Consider the following 8,819-nt stretch of genomic DNA (forward strand, 5'->3'; position numbering starts at 1 on the left):
CTGTGGTTTCAATCCAACTCTCCACACATGTTACATAATGTTGTGCAGGTGACATTTTCACATCATAAGGAAACATAGTGGGGGCCAGATCGGTGGGTTGTGGGAAAGTCAATTTAATGTTTTCAAACAGGGGTGCTGCTACTTGTGGCAAGAGCACCTCCCTCCCCAGTCTCACTATGCCTGCTGCTTCCTCAATCGCCTGCAATTGCACTAGGGAGCATGCTCCTGCCAACATCTGGCGCATGTCACCGAGTGTACAGCTCTGCCCACTCATCAGAGCCAAAAATTTGTTTAGCCATACCTTGCCTCCTCTGTGAAGTGGGGGCATCTTTTCCATCATTGCGGTCACATCACGGAGCACCATGGGCTCGTAGTGCTGACCACCCAATGTGGTCACCAGCGGACACATCAATTCATTTTTCTGCACCTCGGCATCTGTCCCTGACCACTCCGCAAATTATATTTTATCCGTGTCTCTCTCTCTCTCCCTGTCTGCACTTCTTTCTACTGTCCTGATTCGCGTACTCCAACATTTTTCTCTGTTGCATCACAACATCATCTTCTTCCTCACCCTCGCTGCTTTCCCACTGTGGACGCTCTTGCTGTCTTCGCTCGCTCTTCGCGTCTTCTTGTCTCACTTTCTCCGTTGCCCATTTTAACATCTGCGCTTCCTGTCTACGCTGCTCATCGGCTTGATCAACTTTCTTTTTTAGCTCCTCATTCTCGGCAGTAAGTCTATGCCAGCTTTCTCCTTCCGTCACATTGGACGGTTGAGGGCTCGGACCGGGGGTGGAGGTGTCCACGCGGGATGTGTCCCCCTCCCGGGCCCGTCGCCTCTCTTTATTTACTGCTTGTTCAATCAACTGTACAATACTCTGATCCGCCCTTTTGCCTTCGCCCTCGACATCCACTACCATCCTGCCACCCAACGTCACTACCGGAGCCATTACTCCGGGGTCGCTGTACGGCGGCGGTCCAACATAGCTCACTCCAAGTGTCGGGGCACTCGGGTGTGTCACATCATGCAAAGATGGATAAATGCCCTTGTATTCATTTCTTTCCTCGTCTATTTTCACCGCTTTCTCTACCTCCTCTGCTTTTCTCACATTAACAACACTTTCTACGGGCGGTTTCTTCTGAGTGGCAGACAAAGCTGTTGCAGCTGTCGCAAAATTCGCTCTTCCTCCTTCTCCCTAATGTGCTTCTCGAGCACCTTACGCTTACGCCAGCCGGCGCCTTTTTTCTCGTCCTCTAAGGCGAGCTTTCCTTTCAGCACCACACTCTCTTTTTGCTGCAACTGCCGTGCCAGGCGTTCCATGTCCCAAGCTGTTGGGAAGCCCCTAAACAATTTGTCGGCTTCCAATTTCGCGAAGACTTTTCGGTGTCTCATTCGCTCCTTTGCCACTCTCTTTCGGTCAATGCCACTCACAATTTGCGCTTCCACATCAGCATACATTCTTTCAATCTCACTCCACTCATTCCTCTCAGCACACACACTGCTCTCATCACACAAACCCCCCTCATCACACAAACTACCCCTAATTTGGTTGTTCATTTTGGATATTTTAGCGGTCTGATCTCTCACAGGAGGAACTGTTACCACCGGATATTTTTTGAGGAGGCCTCACTTCCCCTCGGGGATCTCTAAAAAAAAAAACCAGTTATCTAAGTACGATTGTCACCGCACTTTTGTCCACCACGACGAAGCACTAGGTCCCTGACCTATCCTTAGTACGCGTAAGTCCCTGACTTTACCGTACACGTTACACACGTAAGTTCCAAACTTATTCACCGTATGTATCTTAACTTCATGCACACCTTATTTGATCTGAACAACAGTCTCCTCTTAAATTTCCTCTTTCAATTTGCAGAATTTCGACTTATAGTAACAGGTATTCTGCTTACCTTATCGGTGATGAGCTCAGGGTTGAGGAGACGTTGTACCAGCTCAACGTTGTGCGCTTATTCCAAACGGTTCGCCGACCGGGAGACAGTGTCCCTGACACTGTCCGGTGTCCTGGATGAAAACCACGAGTTTGTCAAATACCCTTCTCTGACATCACGTCCGCGGTCACCAAGAAATTGTTAGGTTACGGATTTTAGTTATTGATCTGACTCCAAATTGCGATCAACACTTAACACATAAATTGCTATGTCCTAATCCACACACTGGCGCACCTAACAATTTTGCGAGTTCGTTCTGTCAAAGAGAAGACCAGTAGATCAATCAGACCAAATTTACCAATTGTTTAAAAGCGCACAATACAGGCCTGGGTCCCGGGTCCCTCACACTAAAACTCGTGCGTTTTTGTGACCACCAAAAGACGACACATTCTTCCGGGTTGCCCAGTTTTGAAGAAACACAATATGAATATTAAAGCATGCAAAATATTGTGAGATGATTGGTCGATGGCCATCTCCTCCCCGTCTAGGTGTCGCTGAGGTCTGGCGGTTGGGTTTTCCCCGCGAAGCCCGACCACATAGACGTGCTGTTGTTCTCGTTTCTCACCGACCGTGAGGTGTTCTCGTCCGGTACTCCCTGTCTGGGCCTATTCCACAACACTTCAAAGAAAACAAGTTCATGCAGTTTGCCTGCACATTCTTCGCCACCCACCAATCCACACGAGCACTCCAATACTAGATATTAATATGATTATAAGTTTAACACAACCTTAAAAAATATGTTTGCAAACTCCCGAAAGCACATTTCCCTTTAAGGTACAAATGTTGTGATCTCTGACTGACGACCGGGTGAGACTCGAGTAAGAGATGTCCAAACGAGCTCCGGCAGGGCAGGCCAAGGCGGAGCGAACGGACGCCCTTCAAGCCGACAATGACGAGCTGAGAGCCAAACTGATGGACGTCCAGTTAGAACTTCAGCAGGAGAAGAACAAGGTGAAAACCTCAACAGACAGACACTGCCTGCCTCCCTGCCTGCCTCCCTGCCTGCCTGCCTCCCTCCCAATGTAGATTTGACATGCGTGTGCCATGACTGTATCAGCCTACATCAACAAATGCACCGAGGACGTCAGCACCACTAAGAATATCATCACCCATGGCAACCAACGACCCTGGATAACTGAGGAGGTACGTCAAACGCTACAAGCGCGGAACTCTGCCTTCAAGTCTGGTGACAAGGAGACACTGAGGACAGCGAGAGCCAACTTGAACCGTGCCATCAGGGTAGCGAAGCGAGACCACAGTCGAAAAATTCAGGATCGTTTCCACGACGCCAACAACACCAGGAGCATGTGGCAAGGCATACGGGCGATTACAGACTACAACTCACCCTCCCCCCTGTTAGAGATTTGCTCACTCCAACTTATTTTGCAAGAACCACACGGGAGACAAGGAAGTTCTTTTAGACACCTACAGGTGGAGAGTTAACTCGCTCCAGAATGAAGTCTGAAAAGTCTCCTTCCTGCAAGGGCATATTTATTAGGAAGAACAGAGTGGGGGTGAGAGTGGACTGGTTTGGTGAACCCCCGGCCTCTGGTAAGATCAGAGCAGGGGGTGTTTTACGATGTTGTGGGAAACAGAACAACTTTGATTGCTTCCTCTGCAGCTGGTCACTCAAGCACAGGAAGCAACCACTTTACTTTACTACGTTGTGAGAGCAAGACAAGATTGGTTAATCATTATAGTCTACATTCCAACATAATCCTATGATAAAGATAACCTGGAAAACCCTAACATATCCCTCCTGTTTTATCATATGATTATGTCACCCCAAACAACAAAGACAAGTAAGAAAAAAACATATATATATGTATAATGAAGAAAGAAGAACAGCAAAAATAAAAACAACAAACAATGATAGCAACACCTTCCAGTGAAGATGAGGCATCACCTCAACACCCCAGATCAAACTTATTGTGTAAGCGAAAAACCTGCTGGCCAGATGTTATTAGCAGGAAAATTCTTACATGGCCCCTTTGCCTCAGGCGACCAGAATGCTATCAATAAATATTTTTGATGGTCAAATCATCAAATTTCTGTAAAACATGCTCAACAGAACAGCATCTACGCAATCCACGCTTCATTATCGTCATCACATCCGTCATCTCTAAGAAGTTGTATATGAACTTGGGCTACAGTAGAGGACACAAACTTCGACACAGCAGACTTCAAACATGGGATAACACAGGTCGTAAACAAGCACAACACCACCATCACAACAAGCACAGGAGACAGCGATTTCAACAGCAGTTGCCACCAGTTGCCAGAGAATAGCCATGAAAAGAAATCAAACTGATGTGGGACCTTGTCTCTAGACATGGCCTGCTGTAAGTTCTTCAGCGAATTCATGGCGTCATTGATGTGGGTGTCATTTTCTCCTGGTATGTATGTGCAACAGGAAGTCCCAATGATGTGGCATACACCACCTTGTGCTGCCGTCAACAAGTCCAGAACCATCCTGTTTTGCAAGACCATCAGTCTAATAGCCTGAATCTCTCTATTTTGTCCATCGTTGACTTGCAGTGAGAGATTCACAAAGGATTGAAAACCATAGTTCAGTGTCTCGATGAAGAGCGATAGTTTCCCAACCCTGATCTGAGGGAAGAGCGCAAGGACAACTTTGTCTCCGACGGACCATACTTTATGGTCCTCTGGAACGTTCGCACCCCAGACAGGGTCATGAGGGTCAAAGGTTGCAACTGCTCTGCGTCGACGTCCAGAAGAGTTGTGTGGTCCTGTTAGCTGATGATGTCATATCCTGTAGGTGTGGTCTGTCACCCACACTGGTGCACACACTCCTGTCCAGTTGGCGGGCAGCATCGGATCAACCTTGTGACCACAAAGCCACCAGCCATTCTGTATGAAGTATGTTCCGTTCGATGGTGTAGCCATGTTGATTGGAGAGCCCTCACCACCTGAAATGGCTCTCTTATCTTGACACTCATCGGTGATGTCCAGAGCTCCCATCCAGTTTCCTCCTGGAGAGCAGTCGTCGTTAATGCAGACGTGGGTCTTGTTACCTTGGATGTAACATGTGTAATTCACTCCAGCTGGTCTCTCTGTGTAGGCCACTTGTGGTATTGTTCGTCCTTTAACAGTCACATTGAGATTTGTCCAGAATAGCTGATCACAGGCACCGTCAGCAAGTCCAGGGCGGTAAGGGTCGGCATCTTTGACTGTGACGGCACGGTGCTGATATCCAACTCCTCCCATGGATGCCATACATTTTGCTTCAGTGACATTCATTGCTCTGGCCTCCAAGCGAACTTGCGTGGAGGAAGGGGGGAGTTTCAAACACACATAGCACGCCTCCTGTGTGTGAGCTCTCACAGTGAACCTGACATACCGGTACCAAGTGTTGGTTTCGTATGGGTTTCTGGGGTCCCATGACCAGTCCTCAAAGTTCTCATCATGTGACCATCGTTTACCACGGGCAACGTTGTCATTTGGTCTGTTCAGATGAGTCAACAGACCATAGCACGCTCCAACCACAACGCAGCAGAGGATCCATCTGGCATATGGAGCCCAGTTGCTACTAGGATGGCAGAGACACCCGGACATCCCCTTGCCTCTCCGAATTAGGGGTCCAGCACTCTCTGCAACTTGCAGAGGCTGAGGTGAATCCAGCTGGGCCGTTGAGAAATTTTTACCGCCGTGGGAGTAGCAAGCAAAACTTGGAACGGTCCCTCCCACCGCGGGCTGGCCCAGTTCTTTCTTTTGATGACCTTGATGTAGACCCAGTCTCCCGGATTGATAGGGTTGTCCACCTGTGAGGGGGAGAGATCAGGCGGCAGTAAATTTGCATTTGACACATCTTTCAGTTTGAGCGTCCTGATTAGATAATCTGCCAAGGTCTGTTCTTCATCTGCTTTTTGCAAATCTGCAGGGAACACTGGTAGTCTATATGGTCTCCCATGTATGATTTCAAAAGGTGTTAGTCCTTCTGAAGTGGGAGTAATTCTCATATAGAGCTTCACTAAGTCGAGGCACTCTGGCCAAGGTCTGCCTGTTGTTTCCATGCATTTTTTCAACCTGCTTTTGATGGTAAAATTTGCCCGTTCAACCAGGCCTGCGCTCGAAGGATGCCAAGCACAGTGTTTTTTTAACGTTATTCCAAGGTGTACAGCCATGTTCTGCGCAACTTGGTTCACAAAGTGTGGACCATTGTCACTGTAAATGGTTTGGGGGATGCCATAAGTTGGTATGATGGTTTTGCAGATAGCTTTTGCCACTGTTAAGGCATCTGCGCGTTTAGATGGAACTACTTCCACCCATTTGGAAAATGCATCAATCATCACTAGGCAGTATTTGTGAGGTCCACTTTGTGTGAGTTCAATAAAATCCATATGCATGATTTGAAATGGATAAGAGGGTTTTGGAAATGAGCCTCTCTTAGGTCTCATGTTTCCTTGTGGATTATGTTTCACACAAACAGGACATGCTTTACAATTTTTTTTTAAGTAAGCATCTAAACCAAAGGTACTGAATTGTTGATCTATGATGGTCTTCATCCCTCCTGTCGACACATGGCAAAGCCCATGTGTCGCAAGCGCCGCTGCCTTAAAAAGTGATTTTGGTAAAACAGGTTTGTCATTGATGCGGTGGATATTATCTGTATCCACTATTGCACCTTTTGTCGTCCACATTTGCTTTTCCACCATTGGAGCAATGCCCTGCATATCTGTCAGTATAGTCTTATCTATGAGTTGTGTGTCCTCTGAACCCATTAAAAAAAATCATGGCCATGTCTCCCTGCAGCTGCTTCTTTTGCAATTTTGTCTGCTAATCTGTTTCCATTTGAGACTTCATCTCTGCCAGTGGTGTGAGCAGCACATTTACACACAGCTAGTTTAGCAGGTAAAAGAATGGCCTGCAACAAGTTTTTTAACAAGGAGGCATGGGTAACCGGCTTACCGGTTGATGTTGTCATCCCTCTGCGCTCCCATTGTTTCGCAAAATAGAACAGAGTAGAAAACGCATACTGACTGTCTGTGTATACAGTGACTTCCTTATCTTCTGCTAATTGACAAGCTCTCGTTAGAGCAATCAGCTCAGCAGCCTGTGCTGACCTGGTGTATGGAAGCTTCTCTGCTTCAACAATCTGGTTTGGCAATTTCACAATTGCATAACCACTTTGATTGTTTCCTTTAGGATCCTTTGAACATGATCCATCCACAAACCACTTTTCCCCCTTGTCAAGTGGCGTGTCACTTAAATCTTGTCTGGGCAGCTGTAGATGTTCTGTAACATCCAAACAGTTATGTGGTGTTCCATCCCCTGGCAACGGGATCAACGTTGCTGGGTTAAGGATTGTGCACCTCTTTATCACGATGTGTGGTTGTGACAGAAGTATAGCAGTGTAGGACAGATGTCTGGCTGGTGACAAAAAGTTCATTTTGCTTTGCAGCAGCAACACATCTACAGCATGTGGAACTAGCAGCTCCATTTTGTGAAAGAGCACCACATCTGCAGATTGTCTCACTGCAAGCCCCGCCGCGCATACTGCTTGGACACAGTCTGGCAAAGACAGAGCCACTGGATCCAGTTTTTTTGAATAAAATGCAATTGGTCTTAGTTTGCTGCCATGACTCTGCAGTAACACTGAGGTCATAAAACCATTCCTGCAGTCTGCTGTTTGCACAAAGGTTTTATTGTAGTCTGGCAAGATAAGAGTTGTGGTCTCTATCAGAGCCTGTTTCAACACTACAAAGGCATCATCCGCTACTGGTGTCCACATGATTTTTTCTGTCATTGTCATGGGAACTCCATGCACAATATCCAGCAGCGGTTGTGTTTTTTCTGCATAATGTGGGATCCATGCTCTGCAGTAATTGCAGAGCCCCAAAAATGACATCATTTGTTTCTTTGTTTCAGGTTTCGGTGCATCTGAAATAATCTGCTTTCTGGTTCTTTGTATCTGTCTTCCAGAAGCCGACAAAGTGTGACCTAAATAGTTCACTTCCTGTCTAACCCATTGTAACTTATTTTTGCTCACTTTATTCCCTGTTTTGCAGAGATAGTGTAACAATGCTAAGGAGTCTGCCTTGCAAGCAGCTTCAGTTTCGGAGGCTACCAGGACATCATCTACATCAGGGATGTCAAAGTCAAACACACCGAGGGCCAAAAAAACAAATTTGCTACAAGCCGAGGGCCGGACTGGTTCAATGTTTATTAAAATATATCGGAATGATTGCACATAGCCTATTGAACTAAGACCTAACACAGTGTACATTATTTAATGATTAAATGAATATGGCAATATTTTGTTATGGCTCTGTCAGTAACTTCAAGGGAAAATATTTTCAACAGCCAAACAGCAAAAAATTTAATTGTTTTAAAAACAAAATGTGTTTCTTAATATCAAGATAAATGCATAAATAAAAGTGCATGCATTATAAACTGAAAGTTTATTATTGTGCTGCTCTATGATCTACCGATCATTGCTTTCAAATCGTAAAATAAAAAATTAATCAAATCAGTTGTATTCTTTCTCATGGCTCTTATCTGCAATTTTCCCTTGGTCCATTCAACTGAAAAATAAATATAAATAAATAAAATTCGAAAATTTACGGCACACAGACAAAACAATACTTTCTTCAAAGAAAAACCACGTCTTGTAGAAACAAATGTAAAAATGTAACCGAATTAAAAAACGGAAAATACGTTACTGTTCTGTGATGCTCACTTGTCTGAGGCTGAGCCTGATACTTAGAGGTGTCTCATCTTTTGTACAAGTTCATCAATGTTCGGGGTTAGGCTCTGAGGCTCAAAACCCGTTTTTGATCAACTCTCCTTCTGCAAAGGGCCGGGCTGATTTTGCGATCTCTTTTGCCACAATAAAGCTAGCCTTGGCAGCAGCG

At 45.8% G+C, this 8,819-nt stretch overlaps 1 long non-coding RNA gene across 2 annotated transcripts in view; it reads left to right on the forward strand.

The window, feature by feature from the left end:
- LOC137840466 (uncharacterized) overlaps positions 1–8,437 on the forward strand; it is a 38,358-nt gene extending 29,921 nt beyond the window's left edge. Inside the window, exon 5 of one of the 2 annotated variants that reach the window (XR_011087129.1) lies at positions 7,974–8,437. This is a non-coding gene — a long non-coding RNA (uncharacterized lncRNA). Of the gene's footprint in view, positions 1–2,718; positions 3,279–7,973 lie in introns of those variants that run through there. The other variant, XR_011087128.1, reaches the window with a different exon arrangement.
- The last annotated feature ends 382 nt before the right edge of the window (positions 8,438–8,819 follow it).

The sequence above is a fragment of the Syngnathus scovelli genome, chromosome 7 (genome assembly GCF_024217435.2).
Source record: "Syngnathus scovelli strain Florida chromosome 7, RoL_Ssco_1.2, whole genome shotgun sequence".
NCBI lineage: Eukaryota > Metazoa > Chordata > Actinopteri > Syngnathiformes > Syngnathidae > Syngnathus > Syngnathus scovelli.